Source organism: Gobius niger, assembly GCF_951799975.1.
Source record: "Gobius niger genome assembly, chromosome: 12".
NCBI classification, from domain to species: Eukaryota; Metazoa; Chordata; class Actinopteri; order Gobiiformes; family Gobiidae; genus Gobius; species Gobius niger.
In genome coordinates this window covers 16625399-16642898 of record NC_136863.1, presented here as the reverse complement: position 1 = coordinate 16642898, position 17500 = coordinate 16625399, and positions in this window count along the sequence as shown.

The window sequence follows — 17500 nt, the reverse complement described above, 5'->3', positions numbered from 1 at the left end:
CTTTGGGGGTTCATCCACAGAGCTTCAATCAGGAGACAGTGAAGGCCACGGCAAAATCGCCTCAATGAGCTTGGTGTTCTTTTTGCACTCATAGGTATTACAGACAGTTCTAACAGGGGTCCTTTAGTGTCACATAGTAGACATTGTAGTGGAGGTGCTGGGTGAAATAGAAGTATGTGTCGTTGGGACCACTGGGATCTGTTGATGAATCGCTGACACAAGACCACCGGGACATGGCACTGTCAAACTGTCATCCCACTCCCCACTTCATGCACTGGGAATGCTAATTATGTGCATAGTGTGTGTGGAAACATCAACACAGGTTAGAAGAAGTGTAGTTGCTATAATGTAGATAATTATGCGGAGAGAATCTGTGTAAAGAGACTGTGTCGGTGCTGGTTGAAGACTTTTTTTAAATAATTTTTAGAGAAGCGTGATTATCAGTATTGTTTCAGTTATATGTCAATATTTTATTCCTTGAAGGGGCTACACGGAGTTTAAATGTTAAAATGATGTATTTTCCTCCATGTATGTTCCAGCCATGTCCTAATGTGTAGAATGAGCCCAGACCTATTCACCACAACTGCCTTTAAAATCCTGCACTGTCACTCAGAAAGTTAATTTGTTGTTAATTCTGGCAAGTGCCGTCATGCACGAGCTTAATATAGAAATTGCAGTTACGCGTAAGACCTGAGGTGGCAGCAGTGAGTATAAAAATTACCAACTTGCATCCAGTCCCTTAAAAAAAAAAAAAATAATAATAATAATAATAATAATAATAATTTGAACCCAAAAAACATAAACTATTTTGTGGATTGTTCATATTCAGAGCCAAAGTAACATGAGTGTATTGTAAAACACATATCATTCAGTGTTGCTTTCTCTGTATGGCTGTTTCATACTATTTTTCAATAGAAAACACTGAGCTTTATAGAAAGGTGTGCATTGTTTTCATTTTAACCTCTTAACCCCTGCCTTAACTGAGCACATTTTCTCCAGTTCGGCTTTACCTGAATCTAAAAGTTTCTCCCAGCTTATAGGCCAGGGCCTCATTTGAAAACTAAGACCTGCAAAATGTCTGTTTTTCGTCACTTTTTTCCTTGCATTTTGATCTTTGTCTCTTGTTTGTTGCTCTTTTGTGGCTTTTTTGTTAAGTTTTCGTCATGTTTGTCGCCTTTCATCGCTTTTGTTGTGTTTTTTTGTTGTGTTTTTTTGTTGTGTTTTCATCTTCATTTTCATCTCGTTTTTTTTGTCGCTATTTTGAAACTTTTTTTCTAAAACTTTTGTTTAGGTAATGCCAAACTGGAGAAGATCTGCTCGGTTTAGACAGGGGTTAAGAGGTTAAACAAAACCCTCAGCGCTCTGGACTGAGGGTCAAAGCGAACAGCAGAAATCGAGACTTGACAATCGCTTGGCTTTCTGTTGCAATGCTGTTCCTGTGACATTACCTGCATACCCTCTCATGACAATCCCTGGAATGTGGGTCACTGACCGTTTCTATGGGAACCGCAGTAAGTATAATGGGATAGATCTCTCCAACAACTTTGCCCTTGAGGATCATGATGATAAACTGCAAACCACAAATGACAAAATATTGTGATCACACGACTGAATGTCTACAAACAGGCCCCCAGCAGATGGCAGCATTGCACTACAGAAACGACAATGAATTAACGCAGTGGGTGAAAAGTCAGAGCAGGAGATGAGTGGAAAATCAATTCCAATTGCTTTATTTTTTTGCCTTTTTAAATATGCTTTGACATCGACTGATAATGAACACCCCTGCATGCATGTAGCTTGGCCTTAATAATTGTCGTTAAATATTGCCTGAATGTGGTTGTGTCCATTACTGACCCCCCACTGGCACCTGCCCATCTGCTTGCTTCAGCCCTCCGTCGTTTATCATTCATCTGCATGGGCCCACCCCCAGCATCCGCCGCCTCACCCACTGTTCCCGAGTCTCTCCTCTTCTCCGCAAATCTGACATTATCAGCACGCCCATTAGAGGCAATCGGCAGCTGATTTACCCACGGCACTCAAATTCTGTATTATCAGTCAAGAATACAAAGACATACAAACAAATCATCCATACAATACCAGTAATACAATGCACAACCCTGACCCTTTTCACCAATGTCTTTTCTCCTATATCTCTTGCATGAACTCTCTTTCAAGTTTGTGTGTAATTTCCCATCATAGTAAATATTTTCAGCATTCTTGACTGGCCTGCTTTGTCTTCAGAAGACTATTTTAATTGGTGAAATTGTTCTTCTAATCGGGAGAGGTTGTGGCCGTCCTGACCGCTCCACTCAAAAGGGGGCAGAGTTTAAATGGGCCTCAAGCTTGTGTGTAAACGTCCTCCACTTAGTCAACCCGGTCAGACAGCATTTGAACATGCACAACAGCCGACTTGTAAGAGAAGAGAATATTCAGTTATCTACAGTACAGTTTTCTACGCTGTGATGATGATAATGCTTCGCTTGTCACAATATTGTGCCTGGCTGGTGTAAAAAAAACTGTTTCGAAACGGTGTCCCTGAGAAAGACAGAAAAATGAAATGTGTTGAAACGACTGCGAGGGGGGCAAAGAACTGTAGAAGGGTAGAACAAAAGGAGGAGAGGAGGAGAGCAGAGAGGGAGCTGTCTCCGGGTTGAGAAGACGTGTGGGCTGCTGTTTTATTTCCTCTGTGGGTACACAACAACGGGGCTGTCTGTCTGAGGCGCTGACACAGCAGAACTGAGACACACAGGAGCTGGATCCCACACACAATAAGACGCACACAATCAACACACAAGCAACCAATTACGCACACAGTTGCGGGAGGCAGAGGGAGGTTTAAGCGTTTGTGTTCAGCTCGCACATGTCAGACTTCCATTGGCTGTACGGTGCACTGCGCAGGGGCAATGTGGCATCTGGAAGTAGTGTGGATGTGATATTCCTTTAAAAAGAATTCAAATTAAACATGGACTATATATATATGAAAGGCAAAGCTCTCCATTTATCAGTCAATCTACGTTTTTATATTCTCGGGACGGGATTGCGGATACAATTGGTTGAAGGGTGGCCGGGCAGTGGGCACACCCTCAGATGATGTGGTTGGATATAGGTTTGCGGATGCCTCCTGGTCAACTCCCTGGGGAGGCCCACGGAAGAATCAGGACACTCCGGAGGGACTACATTTCTCAGCTGGCCAGGGAACGCCTTGGAAGCCCTGCGTTATAGCTGGGAAGTCTGGGCCTCTCGGCTCAGACGGCTGCCTCCACGACCCAGCCCTGGAGAAAGCGGGAGAAGATGGATGGATTATATGGATGTTCTGATCCTTTCAAATTAGACGATGCAACTTTCTGTGGCTCTTGTTCAAATAATTAAAAAGAATCATGAAGATCACATCACAATCTCACTTCCATGGGGAGCGCGGCCAAAAAGTCAGCAGCACAGGCCAAAGTTGTACACGTTTATTTTATACATTAAAGGGGCTAGATGCAAGTTGGCAATTTAATACTCACTGCTGCCACCTCAGGTCATGTGTGTAACTGCACTTTGTATATTAAGCTTGTGCGTGACGGCGCTTCGGACCCGATGTAATAACTTTTTGAGTGACAGGATTTTAGATTCAGTTGTGGTGAATAGGTCTGGAATGATTCTACACATTAGGACATTGAGGAAAATACTTATTTTTAACATTTTTAAACTCCGTACAGTCCCTTTAACACAAGTCAGACAGAAATGTGAAAATAAAAAGAGCAAGAAAATGTAATTCAACCTGTGACACTTTCATTGAACTCTCGCTGTTTGTCTAAAATGTAGCACAAGTTTCTTTATGGAATCCGTTCAAACCGTTTTAGCTCAAATTGTAAAGTGTTGTGGGCGCCTGTTTCAGTTATGCTGCACACTCTCCTGCATGATTGCAACGTGTGCTCCTTTGGCCTCCTTCATGTGGTGAGTGAATTGGATGGACCACTCTCCTACCCAATGCAGCCTTTGAAAAGATTGCTTAATAATAAACCTACAATTTCCAAATTAATTTAGACTAGAAAATGGCTTTTATTTATCTTTGCCTTTTGTGTTCTGTAAAACTCCTGAACAATGACAGCGACCGCCTCCTCCGTTGGCGAGTGTGGTGTCCCAGGAGCTCTTGCAGTGGCCTGAGTTTAATTTGACCAGTCAGGCGGTCGAACCCGGGGGCCTCAGCAAATATGGGTGTATGTGCGTCCTGACCTTAATGCGGAGGTGAGTCGGAGATCAATGCCATGGCAAACACTGAGGCTGGACCAGGCTCACCCTCCCCTTGTTCGCTCCTCTCTGCTGGAGCATGTTTGTGTGTCTGTGCGCGGAGGAGATCAGTAGAGGAAGGCTTGATTGATCGGCACCTAATAACCGCAGCTGAGCCGGGGGGGGGTGCAGGAGTCGTGGAGGACCGACTGAGAGACCTGAACAACAAGCTTCAGTCAAAACAGAGCTGTCCATCCCAAACTGCAGCAGCACTTGCAGACAAAAGTCAATTCCATCAATGAGACAAGGACACTCTGAGTCTTAAGAGTGTCTGGAGCAGCTGATGGGACAGTGTTGGTCACAAATGATTATTGGACAGGTGTTTTCTAATTGTGTTTAAAATATTGCGATCACAGCGTAATGCTTGGTTTACTTCCATGCCACTTTCATTGCCTCTCATCAGCAACCGAATCATATAGCCGAAATGCACTCTCTCTGACCACCATCATATCATTTCGGTTTACCTTCCACCACTCTGGTCGAAGTCCATATTTTATTTATACCATAGATACAGACGCCATCTCCGGAATCGCCCATATATGGTCATGTTTGACATGTTAAGGGGGAAAACAATTTTGAGAAAAAACTACACTTGCTGAAAAAGTACTTGCTGAACAAATGCTGAATTATGAGTTTTCTACTAAATAAAGATAAAAAGACATGGGAAGGAGCAAAGAGGTACAACAGCCCATAGATACATCAAAAAAATGGAGAACGCTAACATGATGCTACATGTTAGCTAGCACTTGCTATGACTGCCGTTTTTTCGCTTCTCTGTTATGAATAAATATCCATATGGACCCGATTTAGACTTGACTTTATTAGTATGTGAAAAATAAGTTCATATATTTGCTAGAAAATGGCTAAAAAGAGTGAAAAACTGTTTCCCAAAAGATTCTATTTTCCCCTTTGGCGAGGCCACGCCCATTCTATGACGAGATGTATCTATGGTCTGGGTGAATATTGCTTCTGATTGGCTGGAAGGTGTCCGTAAAAAAGTGATAATGTACACCTAGCCTAGTGGAACTACTTTCAGGTAAAACTGATTAAAATGGGAAAAAACTCCTGCCCAGGACTTAAAAAAACAGGTCCCAATGAACTCAATTGGCGGGACCATGGTATAAGCGGGATAATGCAACCGTCTGACGAAAAGTTATTTCTGATAATGGACGCCTCGCCGTGCATTATCCCTTACTTATTGCACCGCAGTCATTAATCTACCTGTGCTTAAGTGGTCGAAATGTGAGCATTTACTCGTTCAGGAGCCGATACACAGGCCAGTTTACTACTGATCCAGTGTTTGTACCTCTTGTCATTCTTGTGTCAGATGAGTGAAGAAAAGTCTTTGATATGACAATCGCTGTATCCATCGGAAGAAGTTTAATTGTCTGGCCGCTCTTTATTAATCTCATCAGCATGGCTCCTCTTTTCTCAGGTCTGTTCACAAGTGTGTGTCTTCGTGCGAAATGAAGTGGCAGTGACAATATTCCCTGTGTGCACCGAGGGCAGCGCTCAAGCATGAGGTCACACCTGCGGTTTGGGCCTCACACATACAGATCGAAAATAAAAGATAGGAAATTTCAGTTGTTGCCATGGCAAACGTGCCATCTTGCAATTGTTCTGTATTGGCCAAATTGTAATTTAGAGTGGAATAGGACAAGCAGGAATCTCTATGAATAAAAGTAAAAAAAAGAACATATTGAGCAGTAAGTTTGGAGCCCTAATAACGCAGTCAATCTGTCTCTGTCAGGCCATCATTTCACAGAAATAAGAACATGAATATGCAGCAAATGCAGTACCCTGGACTTGTAGTATTATTGCTTGTCAACTCAACACACTGTATAAATTAGATATATCCATCCTTATGATGCATTAACTTCAACTTTCAAAATGATTTTTTCCATTAGTAAATTGAGTATTATTGAGTTGTTGTGCTTTATTGATGAGGAATGTATTATCCATTTTGGTGGTCACTGGTCAAACAGGTATTAGTTTTGCCTGCATGCTTTTTCAAAGATATGTAGTCTGGGAGCGAGCGTGATCTCAGCAATTTCCCGGTGGGCGTGATTGACAGACAGGATCAACCAATCAGAGAAACACTGTATATGGAACAGGAACAAGCGGCAGGAAGCCTTTTCGCCTCCTATGCTGTTTCTTGCTCCGGTTTTAGGGATTTTATATTTTCCAAATTATTTAAAACAGACAAAAGAGCAGAAGAAAACAGTGTATCAGTGTGTAATGTTTTGGAAGAGTGTGGTGACAACTTCGTCTCTTGGTGTGATAAACTCCCGCCTCTCGGTCGGTCTGTGAGTGGTCCGATAGTGCTAAAATCAGGAAATGATGGGCTGCCCAGACGGTTCTTCCTTTGAACAGAAAGGAGGAGCGTCTGGCTATCCAGGCAATCGTTTGATATGTCAAATTATCAAGGTAGAGTAAATAATGACAATATGGCCGCTAGAGCTGGACATTAGTTCCAATGGATCACCATGGCAACGTTCTGTTTAGAGATTTATTATAATGGATCTGTGCTCACACATTTACCTGTTTTGGGCTGTCATGGTAACTGTCAGAAGCCCTCTGATTGATCAAAGGGGTTCCTTGGCGCTGGTGGGATGGACCTTTCCCTGCTGTTTCACCCACAACTCAAAACAACACATTGGCGGGTTTTAGAAAAATTGGCTTCCTTGTTCTGCAGAGTAGCTGATTTGCAAAGCGTATGCAGGAAAACTCGCCAACCACGGACTCTTGAGTTTGAGTCTGGTCTCCGACGGTTAGCCAGATGTCTCCCGCCATTCCTCCCACATTTCTTTGATATTCTCAAACAATGTTAAAGAATTCCCCAAATAATTGCAGAATGTGGTGACAAGGGCACTTTTAACTCAACTTTCAGTGTAGCTGTTATCAAGGTTTGTTATTCAGTCCTCAGTCACTATTTTAATAATCCACATTATACCTGTGTAATGCTGTTCTCTGAAGGTGGCTTATCAGACATAGTATTATGTTCGCGCTGGAAGAGCGGCTGGTGGGTGGAGGATTAGACGACTGCTGCCTGTAGAGGGTAAACAGTCTTTATGTCATTCCTGTTACCGTTTTAGTGAAATATGTTTAACAGCAATAAATGATATATGCAGCATAGTTCAGCCAACCATCTCCATCTTTTACTAAATATAAATAAAATCATTTGATAGGTAGTATGTGGCACACGATGAGGGCTATTGATCAGATGTTCCCAAACCCAGTGAATTTTTATGTGTGCGCCTCATTACACGGGGTGTGTGTGTATTTGTGATGCTGTGGCTGATAAGGCTCAGACCGAGGTTCGCCACAAAATGCTATCAGAGCAGCATGCAGGATTTTATCAGGTAATCATCATGGCCTCATAACACAAGTGAAAGAAAAGTACTTTTTGACAGTCGGCTCTGCACTCACCGAAGTGTCTTTAGTATCCTCTTCTAGAAACCTACCTGTAAGGAGCAGCGATCTTGTAGGGTTTACCTGTTTTACTCCAGCTTGTCTCAACATTGCAGTATTGTCTCGATACTAAGAAAAATGTTGAGACCATGTTAGCGAACTCCTGTCTCCTTGAGTATGCCAATAGCCGGTAATCATATTGTATTATTTAGGCTATACATAAACTATGAAGAGTCTAATCTGGAACAAAGCGAAGCATCGATACATTTGCAAATGGGTATTTATGTTTTTGTTTTGCTATTGATTAGAATCATTAATGTTTTTGACAACTGTAACTTTCAGATCTTCAAACCCCCATATTTTTGGAAAATGTGCCTCACATCATTTATGTTTATCCTTTTATCATTCTGTCTTTTCCTGAAAGACCCAAAGCTCAGCTGAGTTTTCACTGTTATATTTTACCCTGGATATCCATAAACCCAGCTTCTCAGGACCGGTTTACTGCTGAACATGCAGGTTTTAATTTTCCTGCTGCTAAGACCGAACCATACATTTTACCTGTTTTTTTTATTTACTTACTTATTTATCTGTTTACTTATCTTGACCTGTTTTTCAGGACAATGTGCTATTATTATTATTATTATGGTCCAAATGCTACCAGATTCTTATGAAGGGGTGGGGTAATAGGTGTGAATTTAGTAGTAGAGATTTTCAATTATGGTCTACTGGGCTGGGTTGGTTTAGTGGAGGATCTACCTTCAGAGGCATCTTATTGCTCTTGTAGTCAAAATACAGTATCAGCCGGTGGTCTATTTAACTGCCCTGTTTAAGAGGAGTGATCAGGACTGCCATAACTCCACCTACTCCAGGGCAGGAGTGCATACCTCCAACGATTTGACTTTTTTATAATAAAATGTAATGACAGCAGCCTTGTATGTCCTCAGATATTTCTTTTAAATTCCCAAACTTGCTCTTCCTCATAAATTCCTCAAGCGCTGTACCTCCAACATATTATCCTGATTTGACTGCTTCATCCTGCTTTGGTCCCCTCCCTGTCTTTCTCTCCCTTGCTTTCCCCAGGGATCCATTTGTGGATGTGGTTTCGCTTTTGTCCCTGCCGCAGCCTCTACCCTGGCAAAACAAATGACCACGAGTTAAATGCCGACACATTGGGGAGGGCTAAAGGGGGATGAAAGTGCTCTATAGACAGCTCAAGTCGTGCACTCAGTTGCCGGCCGTGTACTTGAGCTAATAGTTTTCATTGTTTATTTAGGGGAGGTTTATAAAATAACCATGACAACAGGTAAAAAGTTTGGGTTATTTTGGGCACTTTTTCCTGGTTTCTTCTTTCAACAAAACGTGCAGCAGTCAGACAATGTTTTTTACCATTATGTGAAAATTATAATTACTGATTACTGTGTCGTCATAATCCAAAATACAACAAACCAACAAATATTGTTGGCCTGCTGCTAAAAGGTCGACTGACAGAGAAAAAAAACTAGATAAATTACCTCAAGTGCGAAACTGGTGATTGGCAATATACTAATTTGTAACTGATTCTTTCCATTCACAAATCCTCCGAGTTCACAATGACCTAATTTGTTTTATAATGCGATACACACATGACATAACAAATTGCCACAAATTGCCATATAACAATAGTTCTATTTTACTCTTCTGAAAGAGAAAAGGATTGGTACATCCCTGGAGCTTTCAGAGGTAATTGTTTGTGAGGAGACATTTACTCATATTTGACTTTAATTAACAAGCATAATACCGCTGAAATGTAATGGCTTTTACAGGATAGTCTTGGCCAGAGTGAAACCTATTGTGCATATTTTCACTGGTAGGGAAACTCCAAGAAGAAACCTTCACAGAGAGATCAAGCAAACTCAACACGGAAAGGCTCAACCCAGTCCAGGACTCAAACTCATGACCCTCTAGTTAGGCGAGTGCTGTGGATGGTTCAAAGCCAGTAAGAAATGACAAGATGCAAAGTACCTTTTGAATGCATTACTCCCTAATGGCATATTTAGCAGCTGCGTGTGTCCAGTCCATTCGCCCATTATACTCCTCCTTTGTGCTCTCCATGGAGTTCCTCTGCTGAGGGAGCGCTTTAGACCTGTATCCTCATGAGTTATATTTAGACTGGGCGCACACACACACGGGAGGCTTTCTCCAAAATACTGCGCACCTTTGGGAGACGCTGCTGCGAAAATGGAGTTAATGGATCAAAAGAGCGATATTTTGGATAAACCCCCTTGAGACCATCCCTCCGTTCTTTACTGTGGGTTAGGATGTAGCTATTACAGCCTCTAGCTATTGATCTATTTATTCAGTTTCATTGGCCTCTCTTACTGGTCAAACCACTGCTATCTGGCCAGTCAGTAAAATAAGCAAAAACAGTTTGTAGGCTTTTCATTAAAAGTATTAGGCTTTTTATTCACAATTAGTTGCAACGTTGTTTTATGTTAATCTGTAATAAAAAAATAAATAGTAGTAGTAGTAGTAAAAATAGTAATGGCCTACACTTGTATTGTGCTTTACAAGACGGCGTTAACAGGTTTCTGGACTGTTGTACATGTTTTAAGTGGTAGGGGAAACCGGAGTACCTGGAGGAAAACGCTTACACAACCTAACTTTGTGTTCAGCCATATAAGAGGGCTCACTGTGTTTACATTTACCTGCTTTCTTTTCCAAATGTGTGCAATTGGCTGAAGTCTTTCCATCAGTCTCTTCATCCTTTAGCGCAGTGACACATTACAGTCATCTCACTTTTATTCCTCATCCCACTGAATGAGTCTTTACCCGCCGCTCCCCCTCGATGTCCCCTCCCTCCTGTCCTCTCTCAAGCAGCCTTATGTCTGTGAGTTTTTCTGCACCCCATTGGCAGCATCACTAAAAGGCTGTCAGCTTTGACCTTTCCCTGCCCACTCGTTCAACCCCCACGCCCCCTTTCCGCTGAAAACAAGACAAACACACACAACGGTGTCTGAAGCCCCGCTGTATACATTTAGAAAAAGGATGGCAGTCATGTGTGCTCGTCTAACATAAAATGGTGGCATTTTACTCTGCAGCACAGTAATAGCAGGTAATAGGAAGGATATAGCATGTATCTAAACTGTAAGAGCGTGATATCTGTGGTGGCTGCGTGATTAGCATGTTTCTCTCCTTGTGGATCTCCTCTGGATGGGTTTCCTCTGGGGGCTCCGGTTTCCCCCATCAGCCGAAAACATGCGCAATAGGTTAATCCTCCTGCCAGGTGATGCTGACCAGAAACCTGGCTCCACAGTGGCATCGGAGGATGGGCCAAATGCAGAGGACAGATTTCATTGTACAGATATAATGATGAATAAAGCACGTTTGAAAAAATAGGAGCAACGCACACCGGAAGTACTCTCAGAGGTGCGGATGTTGAGGAAAATAGTGTGGTTCTAAGACGCAAAATGAATGATCTGATGAAGGCTCATGCCGAAACGTTATCATCCTGATTAAAAATTGGACATCGGCTACTTGAGTGTGCAATGCTGTTTTTTTGATTTATGAATAAAGCACCTTTACCTTAAAGCAGAACTAAGTAACTCATGCCCCTAGAGGTGAAAAGCACCATGGCAGGTGTCGTAGCATGTTACGTTTTTTCTTTTCATTAATTGTCCGTGAGAGTAAATACACTGACAGAAAAGACAAAGGGAGAGAGGGATTTTGTACATCCAATAGCACAATGGATATAATTTTGGACTCAAACACTCAACTGTAAATACTGTTTGAGTGGCGCTAGCCCGCTGTTAGCTTTGCCCTTTAGCCTGTTAGCTTCTTTTTCGTGATTCTATTAGTGTGTATTGCGCCGCAGACCCGGAGGCAGGGAAGTTGCAATTGTGGTTTTCTGGCCAGAGACACCAGGGGGAGGTGAACGACCCCCCCAATCATCCCATTAACACTTCTATTACCCCCAGAGGAACTACGAAAATTATTCATTAAGGTAAACAAGTTAGTAATTTATTTTATGGGAATATGTGTAAATATAACCCAAGCCCTATCTCATTACGACAATAAACATTGTTACTAATTTGTTTGTTTATACACCGCACTCTAAAGTACAGTGCGACCCATAAAATTACAGTAGTTTTAACACATTATTTTCACATTTACTGTAATGTGTTCTTTTCTTCTGCTTCTGTTTATTTTTTTTACAGCTTTCTATGTAACACAGTTTTGAGTCTTGATATTCAAAGGTTAAATCTAAATTTACATATGCAATACAAACTTAAATGCATGTTAACAGGCATAGCAGATGGATGTGTGTAGCCTCTCGACAGAAACAGCAGTTCACAAAGGGAAAGTCTATAAAGGAGAAGAGTTGAAGGTGGGCAGACAACATATTGATTTCTGTCCAAATAAAACCAAAAAATGACCTTTAGCATCACTCCGCAATAAAGACTTCGTTCACATCCTTTTTCCGCTGTATCTCAAGTCTTCCAACGCTAAGGTCCCCGCCAGTGAAAGCAGATGCGAACCTATATTCAGCCATATAAACACTGGGTCGTATGTCATGATGTTTCAGGTTTAAAATAGATCAGGTGAGGACAAAGACATGGCGAGGACACAGATGAAGATGGAAATATGGTCTTTCCTAAGAGTGGTCTTGTAATGGTGTTGATGTAGGGAGAATAATGGTGCCTGTGATGTGAGAGGACAGGCGCGAGTGTGTGTGCGTCTGTCCACAGCTGTCTGACGTCCTGCTTCATGACTTTAGAGTTCTGTCACTGCAAACAGGTCGCACTGAAAGAGGAACAAGTCACTAGCGCTGCCCAGAGCAGGTATCGAACCTCCAATCTTTAAATTAGTTAGCTGACAGTGGGCAACCTCATGCTTTAGCTACAGGGTGACCAGCTCAAAAAGTAGTGTAATCGAGACATTACTTTGGAACATGGGGGAACCGATTTGGGAAATGAATACTCACGTCATACAGACCACCATTTTCTGCTTTAGCCCCTAAACTCACTGGGAATAGGTCACAAAATATTCCTACTCGATATTGTAAAGGTTGTAAATTCTTTGTCCAAGTGGTTAATAAAAAAAAAAGAGACGTTTTGATTTCTATCTGGAGAGGCTGGAGACAGTGCCATACCGTGTTTGGGGTATTCTTTTGCAGACATGGATTTCATGCCCTGTTTGATAAAAAGCATCAGTGGTTTGAGAGAGAAAGGTAAAGGAGGCCATTTATGAGAGATCGATGCGCCTGGCCAAAGCTTAAATGTCTGTGCAGGCTGGCCAACCAGGCTAAAGCAGTACAATCCAAAGAGGAACGGGTAGTCACCCTATTGATGATTACCCTACCATGAAACTTGAAAGACTTCGAACTAGTGGGCAATTTGTTTTTTGTTTTTTTGCTTTTTGTTTTACCCGTGTGTTCTGTACTGTTCATTTTTGTCCCTGTGGTTGTTGAACATGCAGCGTTCTGGCAGTGAACCTGTTGTATTACGACATGTGGTGTGTAGGTGGAGACGGCACACTTTATTGTGAGTGTGAGGTTTCATCTTGTGAAGAGGAGAGTTCCACTTTTAAATATGTCGCGTGGACAATGAGAAGACATGAGTCAAGCTTCCACGACAATGGAAATGTTTGGTTATTGGAGTGTATCTTTACCTGTTTTTGTCCCATTTTTAAGCTGTAAGGTGAGGGCATTTGAGCATGAACTGTCGGCTGCTGCCACAAATAATGTGTAGCTCTCACAATACCTCCTGCAGAATGATGTGGGAGTTTAGTCTGACAGGGCATGGGTGGTCCTTTGGAAGATAACAGTCATCTCATGTGTCTTCTGTGCATTCAGGTGTAGGCTGTTGCCGCTGGATCAGCTGGTCCACCTCCTTTTAATGGGAAGACTCATCACTGTCCGACTTAATCTTTTACGGACTGATGGCAGGGGCTGCATCAGTTACAGGGAGAAGAGCAGTGGGGAAAGTACACAGCCCTGAGTTAATCTGGAATCTTCTATTTGAATTATTATATGTATGTTTATGATGCAAGTGTTCAGCTTCATAACATGGCGGAGGAAATAAATGCAGATCACCAGTGTGATGGCTTAAAATGCACAATATCTAGATGCAAGCAATGAGTGCAGTCAGAAGAAGTCTATGCTGGCAAAAGATAAATTACTGTATTACTGTATTACTGTATTACCCCACTTAAGCAGTGTGAAGAAGAAAAACAATAACATGGCTAAAGTGTTATGTCATCTAACTGCCTGCTTTGGTTTGTAATCATCTCTAAAAACATTTCTACAAATCCACTCCCCTGCTCATCCTTCTGTATTAGCTACAGTATATGCAGCAACCCTTCTGCAGCAGAGTAATAGTGACTTCCTATCAAATGCTTTGAAATCTCTCAGACAGCACTTTCCAGTCGTGCACAGGTATAGCATCTTTAAGATTGTGGGAGACATTTTCCCTTTCCCCTCGTCCCCTCCCTTTGTTCTCATCTGTCCATCACTTCATCTTTTCCATTAACCGAGTCTGACCTGTAGGTAAGTACTGCTTGAATTGGGCTGCTCCCTTTTTAGCTTCGTTTTAAATAGTAAGGCCTTTATTCTGAGTTTTCTGAGCTATTAGCCCTTCCCCACATGCGCTATCCCTTTACTGGTATTTTCCGAGACTTCCCTGTTCCCGGTTGGTCCACTGCAGACGTTACATGTCCTGAGCATGCATGTTTTACACAGACATGAGACGAGTGGCGGCAACTGCACCATGAATAATTGATATGCTGTTGTTATATAAGAATACAAGGGTGGATGCTATTAAAAGTCTGTTCACATTTTCTTGGACTGTAGGGAATAAAAAATATTACTATCTAAGATATTATTTAGAGTGAAGGAGTTTGTTTGAGAGCTAACTGCACAGTGATCTTAGTTGTTGTTTTTTCATGGAGAACTGAGCAACACTTTGGATAGGTAAAGAAAGTGGTTACTAACTAACACAAGTTTATTTAGGTTATTTCCGTGCCACAGTCAGTAAAGGCCGGTGCATGGACTATCACACCTACCTTTGAAATGTAAGTCATACTTAAAGCAGTACTAAGGAACTTGTTTACCTTAATAAATCCTTTTCGTAGTCCCTCTGGGGGTAATACAAGTGTTAATGGGATGATTGGGGGGTCTTTCATCTCCCCCTGGTGTCTCTGGCCAGAAAACCACAATTGCAACTTTGCCTGCACCGGGTCTGAGGTGTAATACACACTAATGGAATCACGAAGAAGAAGCTAACCGGCTAACAGGCAAAGCTAACTGCAGGCTAGTGCCATTTAAACAGTATTTACAGCCAAGTTTGAGTGAAAAAATTATCTCCATCGTGTAATTGGATGCACAATATCCCTCTCTCCCTTTGTCTTTTCTGTCAGCGTAGCATTTACTCTCACAGACATCAGGAAAAAAGGCAACATGCTACAAGGTTTTAGTGGCAATTGTATGTATTAAATGTATTGTCACTGGTATACTTTTTATCAGTGGTATAACATTTTTGTAAGTATTAAGGTATTCAAAACATTATGTAGCCTAAAGCACAGCTTTCTGTGTTTTTCTTTCCCACACTTTTTTTTTAAAAATCTCACCTGGATGCTTCCTCCTTTTCTTCCACTTCATTACTCACCTCATCAGCAGATGGAATATGAACCTGTCCACTCTGCATATATTTAACATTAATTCAGAATGGTAAGTTTTTTAGTTTTCATCTCCACAGACCAATCGAGTGGATTTTCTACCATACACAAACGCACTGTCCTGGTTTAGTCATTAATGTGGTAATTAATCTACTCAATGCAAACTTCAGCTCCAGATACGACAGATCATTTTGTGCTTGAGTATCTCTGTATTTATGGGTTTTCTCTCTCATTAATGTCATGGATGAAGTTTAATATACTAGAATATGTGAGTATATTGTTACTCGATTTAGCTCAAGCCTTTTGCAGTTAAATGCAGTTAAGCTCTAAAAATGGGCGGGGTCGTGTGGAATAGAATGAAATAAATATTTTCAACATGGCATTGCCGGTTGAAAAAGATTTGACAGGCTTTGGTGTTTTGCAAAGCCATATTTCTGCCACATATGTAAAGCAGAACTAAGTAACGTATGCCCCTAGAGGCCATATGCATCACTGCAAGTGTTGTAGCATGTTGTGTTTTTTTACTCATTAATTGTCTGTGAGAGTAAATACTACGCTGACAGAAAACAAAAGGGGAGAGAGGGATATTGTACATCCGATTACACAATGGATATAATTTTTTCACTCAAGCTTGGCTGTTAACACTGTTTAAGTGGTGTTATCTCGAGGTTAGCTTTGCCCGTTAGCCTGTTAGCTTCTTCTTCGTGGTTCCATTAGTGTGTATTGGTGCTCCGGGTCAGACAGGGAAAGTTGCAATTGTGGTTTTCTGGACAGAGACACCAGGGGGAGATGAAAGACCCCCCAATCATCCCATTAACACTTGTATTACCCCCAGAAGGACAACGAAAAGGATTTATTAAGGTTAAACAAGTAACAACTTACTTAGTACTGCTTTAAACCCTCAAACAATGTGCAACTTCAAACTCTCACTTTTGTAGATAACAAGATAATATTCAGAGTCAAGCAAATTCTAGATTGTCATGCTGGTGGAAATTGCCGATTTGACATGACCCTCAAGTGTTTCAGTAAAACTGCATTCCACTTTACCAAAACCTTACGTGTACACTTCAGTGTAAAGGTTCATATATATGGTGACTCACGCATATAAAAAACAATTCTTGTATCTGGCAAAGTAAATGCACTGTGCTAAAAAAACATTGGTCAGATGGATGTATTCATCGGTTTTGATTTGCTTTAGAAAATTGATTTTTATTTGTCCTTGAAAGGTGCATAATGCGTCAGAGTCACGCCATGTGAAGGAGAGGACCTGGCTCAGTGCAAACAATATCAAATTGCTCTCTTTCACTCCATTTAAGTTATGTTTATTTCTGTTGTTCAAGTGTTTTGAGGCTTTTTGTTTGGTAGGAAGTAAACTGATGAAGTGTATTTGTTGAGGATGGTTCTGTAGACCCTAAAAGTGGTGAGGAAACATTTGAGAGCAGTGTGTAGCTAATTATATCATATTATTTTTTCCCAATTCTGTACAAATATTTTAAAACTGAGGGCATGTAAGTGCTTTGTGCTCTTGTGGTGTTAATTGAGCCAGTGCTGTTAGTATCTCACATAATCACACACAATCTTCCACAAAAATAGCAGAATATGCACAAAACAAAACAAAAATCAATACATGCGGAAAATGAACCTCCTTGGTAGTGGGATGTGTTAAAATATAGCATTGTTAAAAATGACTAAAATCACTCACTGCATTACAATTTAATGCTATCGTCTTCCTCTTGTTTTTCCGCATGCTTCAGCCTATGCATGTTTAAACCCCACCTGCAGTGCAGCAGTGTTACATTATGGTGTATGAGCCTGGCCTTTTCATCTTCCTCTGAGATCAAGCATCGATCTCCAAAGTCAACATGGCTCCGGTGGTATTTACACACGCTCCGCAGACAAACACAGAGAAATGCACTGCCAGGAGGACCCGCCACCGACCCCACAACTGACAACATTCTCCAGCCCTGCTCAACAGTGAACACCCTGGTTAGGATTGGAGGCATCACCTGCAGCTCCGGGGCACGCTGGCTCACATGAAATGCACATTCACTACTCTGCGTTGGCTGTGCGTCTCCTCGGGGTGTGCTGCATACCAAATGCTCTCCAACATGTCTGGCTTCCTCAACACTGTTTGCACTCTCGGCCCACTTTACACCTCCCATTCTAA